Source organism: Eptatretus burgeri, chromosome 1 (genome assembly GCF_056783735.1).
Source record: "Eptatretus burgeri isolate ZD-2024b chromosome 1, Ebu_testis_v1, whole genome shotgun sequence".
NCBI classification, from domain to species: domain Eukaryota; kingdom Metazoa; phylum Chordata; class Myxini; order Myxiniformes; family Myxinidae; genus Eptatretus; species Eptatretus burgeri.
This window is the reverse complement of record NC_140961.1, coordinates 69,465,651-69,480,232: the sequence shown is the minus strand read 5'-3', so window position 1 is coordinate 69,480,232 and position 14,582 is coordinate 69,465,651. Positions and strand designations below refer to the sequence as shown.

At 41.5% G+C, this 14,582-nt stretch overlaps 1 protein-coding gene across 1 annotated transcript in view; it reads left to right on the top strand.

The window, feature by feature from the left end:
- The first annotated feature begins 7,914 nt into the window (after nt 1-7,914).
- Nucleotides 7,915-14,582, top strand: part of LOC147034683 (uncharacterized) — an 81,161-nt gene continuing 74,493 nt past the window's right edge. Inside the window, exon 1 of the mRNA XM_085887105.1 lies at nt 7,915-7,921. The gene's annotated coding sequence lies outside the window, so the exon portion shown is untranslated. The remainder of the gene's footprint in view (nt 7,922-14,582) is intronic.

Here is a 14,582-nt window from a genome sequence, read left to right as displayed (position 1 = left end):
CCTCTTCTAATGAGTGGATTCGGTTATTTCAGCCACACTCATTGCTGACAGGTGTATAAAATCAAGCACACATCCATGCAATTTCAATAGACAAACATTGGTCGTAGAATGGGCCGAACTGAAGAGCTCAGTGACTTTCAACGTGGCACGATCATGGGATGTCACCTTTCCAACAAGTCATTTTGTCAAATTCTGCCCTGCTTGAGCTTCCCCGGTCAACTGTAAGTGCTGTTATTATCTTGCCAAAACGAAGTTTTGCAAGATATGTAAGTCAGCTTGTATGTTTTTTTGTTTGTTTTTTTTTTTGTCTGTAATCACGTATAAAAAATTCTGCAGAGCACAGTTATCATCGGAAATTTTTGTAACTTCGCATATCAGAGGCCTATAGAGGTCCCTTTCAGTGCACAAAACTTTGAAGGTCAAGGTCAAAGGTCAAGGTCACTTTGGCGCAAATCAGGGGAGTCGACGAAACCCTTATTTTTTGAGTAATTTTGATTGGATCATTTTCAAACTTCATGGGAATATAGTTCATGGTCTGACGCTCAGCTGATTAATTTTTGGTGGCGATTGGCCTTGACCTTCCAATCTTTTTTTTATTTTTATTTTTGGTCTGTAATCACGTATAAATCACTCTGCAGAGCACAGTTATCATTGTAAATTTTTGTAACTTCGCATATCAGAGGCCTATAGGAGGTCCTTTTCAGCGCATAAAATTTTGAAGGTTAAAGGTCAAGGTCACTTTGTCGCAAATCAGGGGAGTCGACGAAACCCTTATTTTTTGAGTAATTTTGATCGGATCGTCTTCAAACTTCGTGGGAATATAGTTCATGGTCTGGCGCTCAGCTGATTAATTTTTGGTGGCGATTGGCCTTGACCTTCATGGTTAGCGCCTCAGGTCAAACATATTTGACCCCAAGGTCAAATTTTCAAGTTTTAGGAACCATATCGTGTAGTACCTCAAATTGAACACCTCGATGAGTGCTTTCTAGATATGTCAAGCTTGAGACATTATGACGTCATTTGGTGACGTTATGAGGCAAAAGCATATTTTTCATGGTTACTCTGTAGAACGATTCTCATCAGAATCTCTCGTAGGCAGATATTCCTCAAGGAGTCGCTCCTGGTGGATAGCAGCTCTGTTGACCTCAGTGTGACCTTAAAGAAGTCACACGTGGTCACCTTTTGGCAAGATACGGGTCACCCTGCAGGTGACATTGGTTTATTGTGAAGTGGAAACGTCTAGGAGCAACAACAGCTTGTCAGCACAAGCACTGTTCGTCAAGAGCTTCGTGAAATGGGTTTCCATGGCCGAGCAGCCGCACACAAGCATAAAAGCCCGGTCACACCTTGACGTTTTAGCCAGCGATGGCAACGTGTTAAAATTTATGTAAAACGCTGGCTTACGTTGAACTTTTGATGTTTTTTTTTTTCAAGATTCGGACGTATTCATAGCGACTTGGTCTTATGTATAACGCATTGGTAACTACACAGAACGTTTCGTTGTGTTATAGATAACTTATACCAACGAATGCTGAACCTGTTGTCGGCCTACACAACCGATGCCCAACGATAGTCTAACTCAGGCATAGCGCGTTGCACGCATCGCCGACGATGTCGTGACGTAGCCTATTAAAAGGCTGATGCACAACGATTCAAATCATAACTGCCGTAGAAATGGAAGGGTCAAAATCGCGGTCACACCTTGGCGATCTTGCCAGCGGATGACGACGTAACAAAAAGTGTGTCTAAAACGTTGGGGCACGTCGAATACGGTATGGGTAAGTTTGGTATGCGCGAGTAGAACGCTAAATACGCTATCATAAGTCGTAGTAAGTAGAGTATGTCAAGAAATTTTGAACATGTTCAAAATTTTACGACGTACTCGGCGTATGACACACGTTCCGCATGCGATGGGGATAAGTTTTACACACGATATGTGGACGCTTACACACGTCCACAAAGGCTACTTATAAGCTACTCATAAGTCGAAACACGTCGCGGTAATGTCTTTTTTTACGCGAAACTTATTTCTAACTTATGTTTGACGTGCTTTGAACCAATTCTTTACGTAGCCCCAACACACATCGACGTATGTAGCCGTATTCCAATGACGTCTTCCGGTCGACAAAAAAAATAAATGAACGTGTTTCTAGCTTACAACTGCCATATAAAGACGTGTTCCCAGCGGTTTTGGGAATTGGTATATAAAAATGGTGTTCATAAAAGGGGAACCCAACAGTGTTTTCGAGTTCCTTTTTGAGTCGATGTCCATGTCAGCAGTAACAGTATCAGTATCAGTATTACTATTAGTATTAGTATTAGTAGTAGTTTGTTCATGTTGGCAGTAGTAGGTGGGTGTGAGGGGGAGGGTGTGGGTTATGATGGATCGTCCTTGCGTCCGCGTGTCCACGGGTAGGTTCATAGGCTGCCACTCAACGATTTAAATGGCTGCATCTCCACTATTGAAAGTAGACGCTTGCGCTCAACAATTGGATTTTTTTTACACTCAACGACTTTTAAACGGTACCACTCAGCTAGTTTCATTGTTTACAATGAACGATTTAAATTGCTGTCACTCGCCTTTGTTTTTTTTTGTTGTTTTTTTTGACGCTGGGGTTTGGAAATTTGAAACGTTTCTTCTGAACGTGTTAAAACGCTCAAACTAGACTATTTTAAATAGACGCTGCCGATGGACAATTGGAATCATAGCCAAGCTAGACATCGAAGTATGAACATCCTCGTCATGCCGAAGAAAAGTTTGAAGAATGCTGCAAGTAAGTGTCCTGGCCGTGGCCGTGGACGCTGACGCAAGGACGATCCATTATACCGACGTCTTTCAGCCTATGAGTAACTTAAAAGTAACGTCTGTCGACGTGTGGCAACGATCGCGTAACGTGCCAACAACACGTTAATCATAGGTAGGAAATAAGTTTCGGGTACTCTAAACACTACCTCGGCGTGTCTCAACTTATGATTAACTTACAAGTAGCATGTGTTGACGTCTGTCAACGATCGCAGACCGTGCCTACAACTTGTGGCCAGCGTAGCGGAACGTGTGAGTCATACGCCGGCATACGTCGTGAAATTTCAAGCATGAAAAAATTTGAGGACAACCGAAAAGTACAACGTTTAAAGCCAGCGTACAATGACGTATGGCAATGTACTACGACGTATGCCAGCGTGCTCTCAATGTTATCAAAACTTACCCATAACGTATTCAACGTGTGCCAGCGTTTTAGAAAAAAAATTCAAAAATCGGCATACGTTGGCTAAAACGTCAAGGTGTGACCGGGCCTTAAGATCACCATGCGCAATGCCAAGTGTCAGTTGAAGTGCCATTGGACTCGAGCAGTGGAAACACGTTCTCTGGAGTGATGAATCGCACTTCACCATCTGGCAGTCTGACGGATGAATCTGGGTTTGGTGGATTCCAGGAGAACGTTACCTGCCTGGATGTGTAGTGCCAACTGTGAAGTTTGGTGGAGGAGGAATAATGGTCTGGAGCTGTTTTTCATGGTTCGGGCTGGGCCTCTTAGTTCCAGTGAAGATAAATCTTGATACTACTAGTCCATGAGCCAGGTATTGTAATTTTGGAGTTGACTACCAGAAAGGCGGACTAAAAGCCACTATATTTTTCAGTCAGTATGATGTCTATAGTAAATTAAAAAATGTGATGGACATCTGGAAAGAGTAGCCAAACACGTTTTTGGTGGCCATTTTAGAAAATGGCTACCACTTTTAAGCATATTTCGGAAATTTGACTATAACTTAGCAACGATTGATCTGAGGCATATACAATCCTTAACAAGATATGTTAAGTATGTTATTTTACACATGCCAGTACAATTTGTGTAAAAATCGGTCCGCTAGATTCCGAGATAAATGAGAAAATAGGTCAGAATTTATCTTTTCCTCCAACGATATTGGAATTTTCTACAGATATATACCTGTTATTTCAGTCCTCTCACTCGTCGTCACTGTCTGACGAGTCCTGCTGGTCGTGCTCTGGCTAATCATCATCACTAGCCATGTTAGAACATGCTTGCAACTTGCAGGCAGCTGTGCACTTCAGACCATGAAAGATGCATGTGCAGCTGCTTGGCCGCCAACACCGAGCGCATTTGCATTACAGCAAACTGAGAACAACTTTGGGAGCCGGAGATCCTGTCATCCACTTAATCACGAGGCTGCCATCTTCACTTGTCGTCTATCCATGCCCTTGGCTGCGGTTAGGAGTATCAGGAGAATTTACTAAACACCGTCACCAGATGGCCGCCTGGTAGTTTGCCCGATGTGTGTGCTGTGTGAGCGTGTCCTCACATGGTGGAAGCTGTGCGGATTCGATCTCCTCTCTTCTAGTGCGGAACATTTGATACCTAAGTTCATTAACTTTAATGATGTTCGTATTGCGACAGTAAAGTTGACAGACAAACTCTTCGATGATGCAGAACAACTCATTCGTAATGTTCCAAGTGTTGCAAAGGCATCTATGAACTTTTGTTCATGAAGGAGGATTTTCAATGCTTTCAGCTTTCCTTGACCTGCAAATGCACTTATGGTGTCACAGCCAGTCCATGGATGTAGTTCCATCAGTGCTGTACATACATCTCTGCCCAGTGCAGCAGCCAGTTTAGTGATATCTACAAGCCTAACAGCTGACTTAGATCCACGTCTGATAAATATTTTGCTGTTCACATGTCAATCCATACCTTCCGTCAGCTTGCCCTTCCATTTGCCTCAATATTGTAAAGAATAAAAACTATGTTAAGTGAAGAAGCATCACCTTCTGTTGCCAGTATAACATTAAGCCACACTGAAGTTTGATGACCATCTGACCACAATCTGGAAGAGGAACCATGGCATTCTTATTCTTCCTTTGGTTTTCCCATAGCCCAGATATGAATCTGATTGAGCATCTGGGAGACCATATGGATTGTCAGCTGAATGTAACGCTTCAAGATCCCGTTAATGTTATGGAATTAAAGGAAGCTCACATGAAAATCCGTGAAGCTAAACCCAACCCTGACACAAAATTTCAAAATTCGATGTAAGTAGGATAAGCAATTCTTTTTGGTTTAAAAAAAAAAGGTTGCTTGACTAAATAATGAAAAATAAAATGTCACTTACTTGTTTATTTTTCTTTGTTGTTTTCTGCAAGAAACTACCATATATGAAAGAGTACTAACAGCAGGTGTGCAAAGTAACAATGGACTTCCAAATATACTTTCTGAAAAGGGAAAAGTCAGTTTCCAAGGTGTTTTGTTCAATTTATACACACAAATTAAGAAAATGTGCTGTGAATTTACCGTTACATACAGTGTATCATTATGTCAGTCACAAGTAAAAATATGTCAAAATTAATAGGTAAAAGCATAAAGGAGAGATCAAACAAACAAACAAGAAGATGATGATGTGCAGATCACGACACTTGCAAAATCAATAAATCAAAATTGACCTCAAAAATAATTGGTGGTTGAATTCAATGACCAAATATGCAACTTCTCTTCAAATTTCAAGTGAATCGGATGAAACTTGACAATTTTTTTAAATTCGGCCTATGTTGACCTTTTGGCTGATGTTGACCTCAAAAATAATTGGTAGTTGAATTCAGTGACCTGATATGAAAATCCTCTTCAAATTTCAAGTCAATGGGATGAAAATTGAGGATTTTAGAAATACCACCATAGTTGTTGACCTTGGGCCTATGTTGACCTTTTAGTCGATGTTGACCTCAAAAATAATTGGTTGGTTGAATTCAGTGACCTGAACTATAAAACCTCTTCAAATTTCAAGTCAATCGGATGAAAATTGAGGATTTTAGAAATCTCACCAAAGTTGGTGACCTTTGGCCTATGTTGACCTTAAAAACAATCAGCTTCTTCCTGAAGACAAATTCTACCATGTGGTGAAGTTTTGTGAAGATCGGTTTAAAATTGTGACCTATAGGCGATAAACAGACAGACAGACAGATAAACGGACAGACAGACAGAATAACAAAATCGACTGACCAATATACTTGAAAAATCTTCGATTTTGCAAGTACTAAAAGATGAAATGGAGATAAATGGAAAGTTGAATTAACATTGAATTTGACTTGCAATTTGCAATTTATTTGAGGAGATTTAATGCATTTCAATTTATTTGATGATTTGGCTCACGACACACAAACAGCCAAGCAAGATACACATCATGCTTAGTCAGCCAAAAATATAACACTTGCAAAACCCACCCCAACCCAAAAAACCGTTGCCAAAGATGCATCAAATTGACCATTTCATTGATTTTAAAATTTACGATCTTAATCAAAGCTCAGGTCAATGGGATAAAAATTGACTTTTTCAGATGAAAATTGATGATTTCAGAACTTTGACCTTGAGCTGACCTTTGACCTTTTTACCTCAAAATCAGTTTGTTTCCAAATTTAGTGAGGCACAACACAATTGCTGTTTCGTTCTAAAGTCAATCGGATGTAAAATGACGATTCTAGAAATTTAACCTCAAAATGAATTTAACCTCTGTTTAAGACTCTTGTTCGTTCCCACCTGGAGATGGTTATCACCTCTGGCATCAGAGGTTCAAACTGGAAGCTGACAAGGTTGAAAGGATGCAGAGAATGGCCACCAAACTCATCCCCAGTATTTACCATCTCAGCTCTCAACAGAGGCGAATTGAACTGAATATGTATTCCCTGCTCTACCGGAGAAAAAGGCGGGACATGATCCTGGTGCACCAGATGTTACACGGAATGGTTAAACTGGACCCAGATTACTTCTTTTATTTTTTTAATCCAACAGCACAACACAAACACCAGAGGACACTCCTTAAAGGTTTTCAAATAAAGGAGCTGCCGAGAAGTCAAGAATAAGTTCTTCTCACATTGGAAAGTTGATAATTGGAATAATCTTCCACAGAGTACAGTAGAAGCCTCCTCTATCTAGACTTTCAAAACCACCCTTGACAAGCATTGGTGGGGGGAAAGATTCAAACTACCCTGAACCCTCGCACATGCATGCATAATGAAAGTGAAGTTTGTCAGATGTAGTGACTGGGAGCTACAGGATTATCCTTTATCCCATATCTTATGATGATAATGATTATGAGCTTTGGCTTCAAAATCAATAGGCTTCTCAGTTGTGACGACCTCTCCAACTTGGTGAAGTTTCGTGAGGATCAGTTTAACATTGTGACTTGAAGGCGGTTGACCGACAGACAGACAGATAGACAGACAAACAGAATAACAAAGTCGACCAACCAATATACTTGAAAAATCTTCATTTTGAAAGGAATAATGAACAGATGCACCCATTCCCGATATATTTATACTGAACTCATGGACCCGTTGGTCCGATGGCTCAAATTTTCGTTGGTCTTCACAGCCTTGTTGCATACCCGCCTGATGTCCTGCTTGCTTGAGCATTAGCTTGTCTTTCACCAAGCCCAGATGTTCTTGGGGCTCGCACACGGATTTTATGTTCGTTACTATTATTATTATTGCCAAATGATACGACTATTCTTATTATTGTAAATATTATTAGTATTAATTAATATATGCTTTGTTACAATGTTATTGTTTTTGTAATTATAATTCCGTACTACGGAAGAAAGATATATTAAGCTACTTTATACACTTTGACGTGGCATGCATTTCAAACATGGGAATTGTAACAGATGTTTTTGTATTTAATTAGCCTACTTAACTCAGGAGGTCATTCCGATCATTTTGGTGTATCACATTCCATATTCGAATGGTGCATGAGTGAGGAGGTGCAAAATGAGGCGTAATGAAGTGCAAATGTAATGCAGAAGAGGAAGAGTGAACACGTGCATATCTGCAGTTGCTCTTTCCGTTTTTCTTTGTCTGCAGCAGACGAGACAGAAGATGGGAGAGACAGAACGTGTGAGAAGCAGCTGAAAGTGGAATGTGAGAAAGTCTATACAAATGCTTATTTGCCCCCATTGGACTTCGTCCGAAACAGGGGCTTATAGATTTGGTCTCGATTTTCGTGTGTGTGTGTGTGTGTGTGTGTGTGTGTGTGTGTGTGTGTGTGTGTGTGTGTGTGTGTATATGTGTGTGTGTGTGTGTGTGTGCGTGTGCGCGCACATACACGTCCACAACCATATATCAGACATGTATGGACCAATTTTATTTGTACTTGGCACACAGACAACACATGATGGTACATATATATATATATATATATATATATATATATATATATATATATATATATATATATATATATATATATAGATATACATAGATATATATAGATATATATATATATATATATATATATATATATATATATATATATATATATATATATATATATATATATATATACACATACATACACTAGGTGAATGCACCTGGCATTGCCCGGGTTCTTTTTGAATGAATTTAATCTTCTGTACATAAGTCTGGCGCGAGCCCAGTATCAGTTTCCTATTGGGCCATGTGAGTCATAGCCTAAGGGGGTTAGTGATGGGGAAACACCCCCCCCCCCCGGCCGATGGGGCTCGCCACCTAGCCTATAACCTTCCCGGGGCCCGTCCCCACATTTTTTGTTGCAGAGGTTTCCTCCTATCTTTCACCGTTCAGGAGATTAGCACGTGCAGACAAATAAACAAACAAACAAACAAAAACTTCAAATTATATATTAAATATATATAAATATATAAATATGTGCGTCATTTTTTTTTCGACATCAGGTCCAAGATGGCTGACTGGCACCATTTTAGTTGTAAGAAAACCCAGTGTCGAACATGTACTCAACCATTTCTCAGACATACATGTACCGATGTTGTTCAAACTTGGCACACAGATAATGCATGATGGCTTACTTATGCTCGTCATCTTTTTCGAGATGAGATCCAATATGGCCGACTGTTGGCCATTTTGTTATTTAAATGTGTCCCCAATCATTTCTTAGACGTAATTGGTCCGATTTTGTTCAAACTAGGCACAAGCACAGTACATGATGGCATACACGTGCCCCTCACTTTATTTTGTGATCTGATCAAAGATTGCTGACTGGTCGACTGGCGGCCATTTTAGTTGTACATACATATGGGCGAGCCCTTTAACACCATACAGCAAAATTACGAAAACAACAGGGGCTATGACATTTTATGTCTTTTTTTTTTTACTTGTTCAGTCCATTATCGGTCTGGCGTCCCACTCAGTGTTCGCCCTTGCCCCTCGCACCGCTGTCCAGGTCTGAACCCTCCTCGCCCAGTCATCGTCTCGCACTTGGGAGAAGACCATCTGACCTCATTGACGACCGCAGCAGGGAAGCTGACTGGCTGGAGGACCGACTGAGACGAGATCGTAGATTGCACATTGTAGACCGCATCGTAGACTGCATGCCAAATGATCCTGTCGCAAGTATTTTATAGAGACTGTGCATATGAGGAGCCAAGAATCGGATCAAAATGCTCTGCAGGTGTTTTCCAGCACTCCCATTGGTGCGCAGACACCTCCCCAAGAAGTAGCCCCACCCCACGAGTCTCCGAAAGCTAAAAAAAAAAAAACTGACCTCATTCACCCCCCAAAGTCGGTCATGCGATGGAGTTCCAAGATTAACATGGGGTGTGGGTGGGTTTTTGAGAGCATTCTCCGGCCATGAATGTGTGCTGGGTGCCAAATGAGAGTCGCTATTTAGTGGAGCACCAGGGATACTCAAATGACGTTGAACGGACCCCAGTGCATACTTGTGCATACCCGATGTACATGCCAATATGTTCTGACCTCAAGCATCCATCATGGTGGGTAATGTCCATTGTTCCCAGACATCCCTAAAGGATAGTGGTGAGCATCTTTGGTGCCCACCGCAGTCACGGTGCTTTGTCGTGGCTTTAGCGAGGTAGGGTGAAGTGCTGTGGTGTTTGTGGTGAGAATGTTGAAGCATTTGTGGTGAGGAGGTTGAAGTGGTTGTTGTGAGGAGGTTGAGTGTAGGTTATTGTGGGGATTTTTAGGAAGGAGTAGTCATGGTTATATGAAGGTTGTAGCATTGTGGTTCGAGTACGGAGAAGGTTGAAATGAAATGTCCGTTGGGGAATGGCGCACTATTTGAACGGGGTTCTGGCAGTATATGCTAATGAGGCTGTCACTATGCGGTCAGTGGTGTGCATGCATGCATGAAGGAGAGGTCATGTGTGTATAGTAAAGTAAATTCAATAAAGGAATAGCAAGTGGAATTAAAGGCCTTACTTAAAGTCCTCACAACACATTTTGTCCCATCAACCCACTAGACACAAGGGAAGGGCTATCTAAAGCAGATGCTTATGAAATAACTGTCTCAGGACCGCTATATGTTGCGTGCATTTGTTTTGAGTGGCAGTTTCGCAGAACTGTAATAATATTCTTCTGAACTTTCACACACCAGCAAATAATTTATGGAGTTGAGACCTGTGGCTGGACTTTATGAACTTAATTCATGAGAACAACTGCTCACATGCATAAGTGTTGCTGGACAGCAAAACCTTCTCTGGTGCAAATGCCATTAGGCTTAGATATTTGTCCCTTGTGAAAGTGTTTGCAGTAAAAGTTCTGAATCTGAACGTCTTGAAAGTTCAACTTCATATCAAGGTCCTCGTGTAGTTCTATCAGCTTCATTTTCAGATGAGCTGGAGTGCCTTCAACATCAACATGCAGTGGTACAGAGAATATGCTCAGGATAATTTATTCTCTTCTGAAATCGGCAAAATAGAATGGGAATTCCTGGATCAAGCCACCAAGCTCAGAAGCAAATCTTAATCCCTTGCCTGGGAGTCCATTCCTGAGGACTTCAAGTCGGGTTGGGAAATAAGAGGTGTCATAATATTTACGTAGTTGCATTTGACACAACCGCAGTTTGTTTTGAAAAGATTTGATATGGTGATACAACTTGTGAATCAGTTGGCCTCTTTTCTGCAACTTGATGTTCAAGTCATTGAGATGTGTCATGTCGACGAGGAATACCAAATCGGCCAGCCACTCCACATCTTTTAATTTCAGCAGCATCAGCTTCCCTTTCATGTCCATGGAGGTTGATACCTCGTCTCTGAGATCGTAAAAATGTTTCAGTATTTACCCTTACTGAACCAGTGTATGTTGGAATCCATCCATCCATCCATCCATCCATTGGGACCATACTCTGCGCAGAGCGTTGGTGCTGCCTGAGCAGTCTCCTTGGCTATTGGGCACAATCATGGACGGATCGCCACTCCGACACAGGATACCAGCATGCTGACATTCATTTTGCCGACCTCGGAAGGATGACGGGCAGAGTCAACCCCACGTGGTATTAATTCAACAGATGAGTGTGATTTGAACTCAGGACTCTGGAATCCCAAGCCCACCACCCAAACCATTAAGCCAACACCAGGCATATGTTGGAATGATAGATGAGATCTTCCTCGTTCAAATCCAGGTCATCAAGGAAATCTTGGAAGTGGTGATTATTCAAAGCCTGAGGCTTGTTGAAATTGATGCAGGTGATGACTGGGCCGACCAGCTGCTTGAAATCAAGCGCCTTTGCGCAGAGGTTCTCTTGGTGTATAACTCAGTGGAAGATGGTCAGTTATTCGGGACCTAAGCCCGGATCAATAATTTCTGCTTTAAGCCGCTCAACTCGACCAGTGTTGGAGCCTACCATAGCCTTCAGTTGAAATTCCACTTAATTTCTCCCATTGAGCTTGAAGCGGTCAAATGCCACTTTCACCTCTAAGAAAAGATCTTCCAAACACCGTTGTACCTTTCATCGATTGTGGGTTAGTAATTCCTCGATTAAATCATCATTTATTCCTCGAATGAAGATGGTCAATTGAGCAGTATCGGTATGATCGGTGCTTTCGTAAACAGCTATGGAAAAAGTACTGAACTCCGATTCCTCCTTGCCCAATGACATAATGATGTCATTTGTGATTTCGTCAATTTTCCTCACCACAGTGCGGCGCGAGAGACTAATTTTCTCCAAATTTCCACAATTATCGGGGCATAGTATTTTCATAACATCTGTGATACAATACTTCACAAGCTCATCATCGGAGTCTGGTTTTCAAAATTTCGCCAGTTTGTGACACAGAACGGAACTCGCTCGGACAATATTGTTGGTGTCGTTCCTCATGTTCTTGAACAGCATTGGTTCCCATTGTTCCCCAAGTAACTTATTTTTCAATTTCTGTGCATCGTCTTTCTGTGCATGCCCCTGACACTTTTTGTATGTTGCGAGTTTTGATTTGTAATGTCTCTTGAGATTCGACTCCTGGAAATATGCGACGTTCTTTGAGCATATCAAACCCAGGGAAGAACCCTTCTTTTCGACGAAGAAGTGCTCTTCCATCCATTTTTCTTGGAACACTCGGCCTTCATCGCCTATCTTTATAACCTTATACGATGTCACCATGATCAGACACCGGCTTGTACCAGGTGCAGGCTGGTATTGACTGAACAGGTGACGCTGCTAGACTACAATCATGAGGTGATGGTGACACACGATGTGTGCGATTCGGTATGATCGCCATGTGGTTGGAATGTGGTGTAGGCCTAATTAAATAAAAAAAATTTGAATCGTTCTATCGCCTGCACAGAAGCACGTTGTGGAACACCTGCAGGCATCAGGTTGCTCATGCCGAGGTTAGAGAAACACAAAGTAAATGCCATAAAATAAGACTTGCTAGATTATATCAATATCCAATTGTCACAATACATCCTAAAGGCTCAATTAGTAAATTATACTGCACAATATGTACATATACGAAACTAGTAAAAGTACCCATCACTTTGCTGACGGATTTAATCGAAAGACAAAACATGTACTTCACAAACATTTTGCTCTTCACCCTATAATTTGCCCGAGGTGAATCCCCACTTAAAATGAGTGACATGAAATATTTTGAAAATTTTACACTTTCGCTTCGCTGAAAAACTTGGTGTTGGATGCTTTGGTTTGAACCTCTGCTTACAAATGAGTGAAATGAAACATTTTGAAAATTTTGCATCATTCTCACTCAGGTTTCTACATCACCAGTAATGCATATTATCAAGTTATTTAAACTTTCTTTATGTCGGAAGATTTGTAATACCGGATACCATTGCGGGAGCTATACAATACATATTTAGATCAAGAATTGGGGTCTTTCTCCTCTCCACCCTGAACCCCCTCTTCCAGATATGACACCCTGACAGAAACCATACTTGGGATACCCATAGGCAACATGCAAAATTTGGTTCAGTTGCTTCTTTTTTTTTTAAAGCATATTTTAACAAACTAGAACGACTCTCAGTAGAGCGCATCCCTCCGCCCGGCTGAACAATTTCCGTTTTGTATTCCACTGAGAGGCTGGATCTGGATCTGGCCCTGAACCAAAATTGATTTGGCTTGTTCTTGTCACCTAACCAACTCATCGACTGAGTTACCTCTGCCACCGAAGGTAAAGGAGGTTGTTTTCACCCCCTTTCTGTCTTTGTTTGTCTGTTTGTGTGTGCAGGATATCTCAAAAATTTGTGGACAGGTTTGGTGTGTGACAAGGACGAACTGATTAGATTTTGGTGAAGATCCGTATCCGGATCCAGCTACTAAAATTTAAAAAAAGGGATTCTTCACGACTGAGAGATAGGGCCAAAAACTATATATAAAACACAATATCTCAAAAAGTTGTGGACATATTCCGATGAAACTTGGTTGACATGGGTGTGGAAGAATTGATTCAATTTTGGTGAAGATTGGAATCCGGATCTGGATACGAGATTTAATTTTTAGAGTGATTCTTCACCATTGAGAGATCGGCCCAAAAACGATATACATGGTGGCCATAAAGTCTGGAAACATAGGCGAATATATTATATATGGTTTATTGACATTCCAATACATGATATGTTAAATGACATTACATGATATGTTCAATGTGTTGTCCCTCATGAGAAATGCACAGTTCAATGCGCTGTGCAAAATTGCAATGAACACGGTGCATTAATGCAGCATTTCCATCAATCCCTGCACATGCATCCGTGATGCGTTGCCTCAGATGATTCGTGTCTGATTTTCACTGAATAAACGTGCGACTTCAGCATATCCCAAAATAAGTAATCAAGGGGGTTCAGATCTGCCAAGTGTGCAGCCCACGCCACAGGGCCACGTCGTCCAATCCAGTTCGGGAAATTATCATTCAACCAATCCCTCACCACTCTGGCGTAATGGGGTGGTGCGCCATCCTGTTAGAACCACTCCGGGTGACCTTCCCCTAGCCCTTCAAGTGCAGGCATTAATTGGTCAAGTAACATGATCAGATACATCTCGCCACTTATGTTATCTTCAAAGAAAAACGGTCCTCAGACATGTGCTCGCCACAGGCCACACCACACCATAACCTTTGCCGCTCCTTGTTGTTTGATAGGGGAGATCCAGTGCGATTGTCTTGCGACCAGTACCGCTTGTTTGCTTGTTCACTTCCCCATTGAAATAAAAATGAGCTTCGTCACTGAGCAGCACACAGTCTTCGGTAAAGTGGCCATTATTGTCCAGGCGATCCAAGAACCATGCACACATTTCCATACGATGGTCAGGATCATCCTCGGATAACTTTTGCAGGACTTGCGT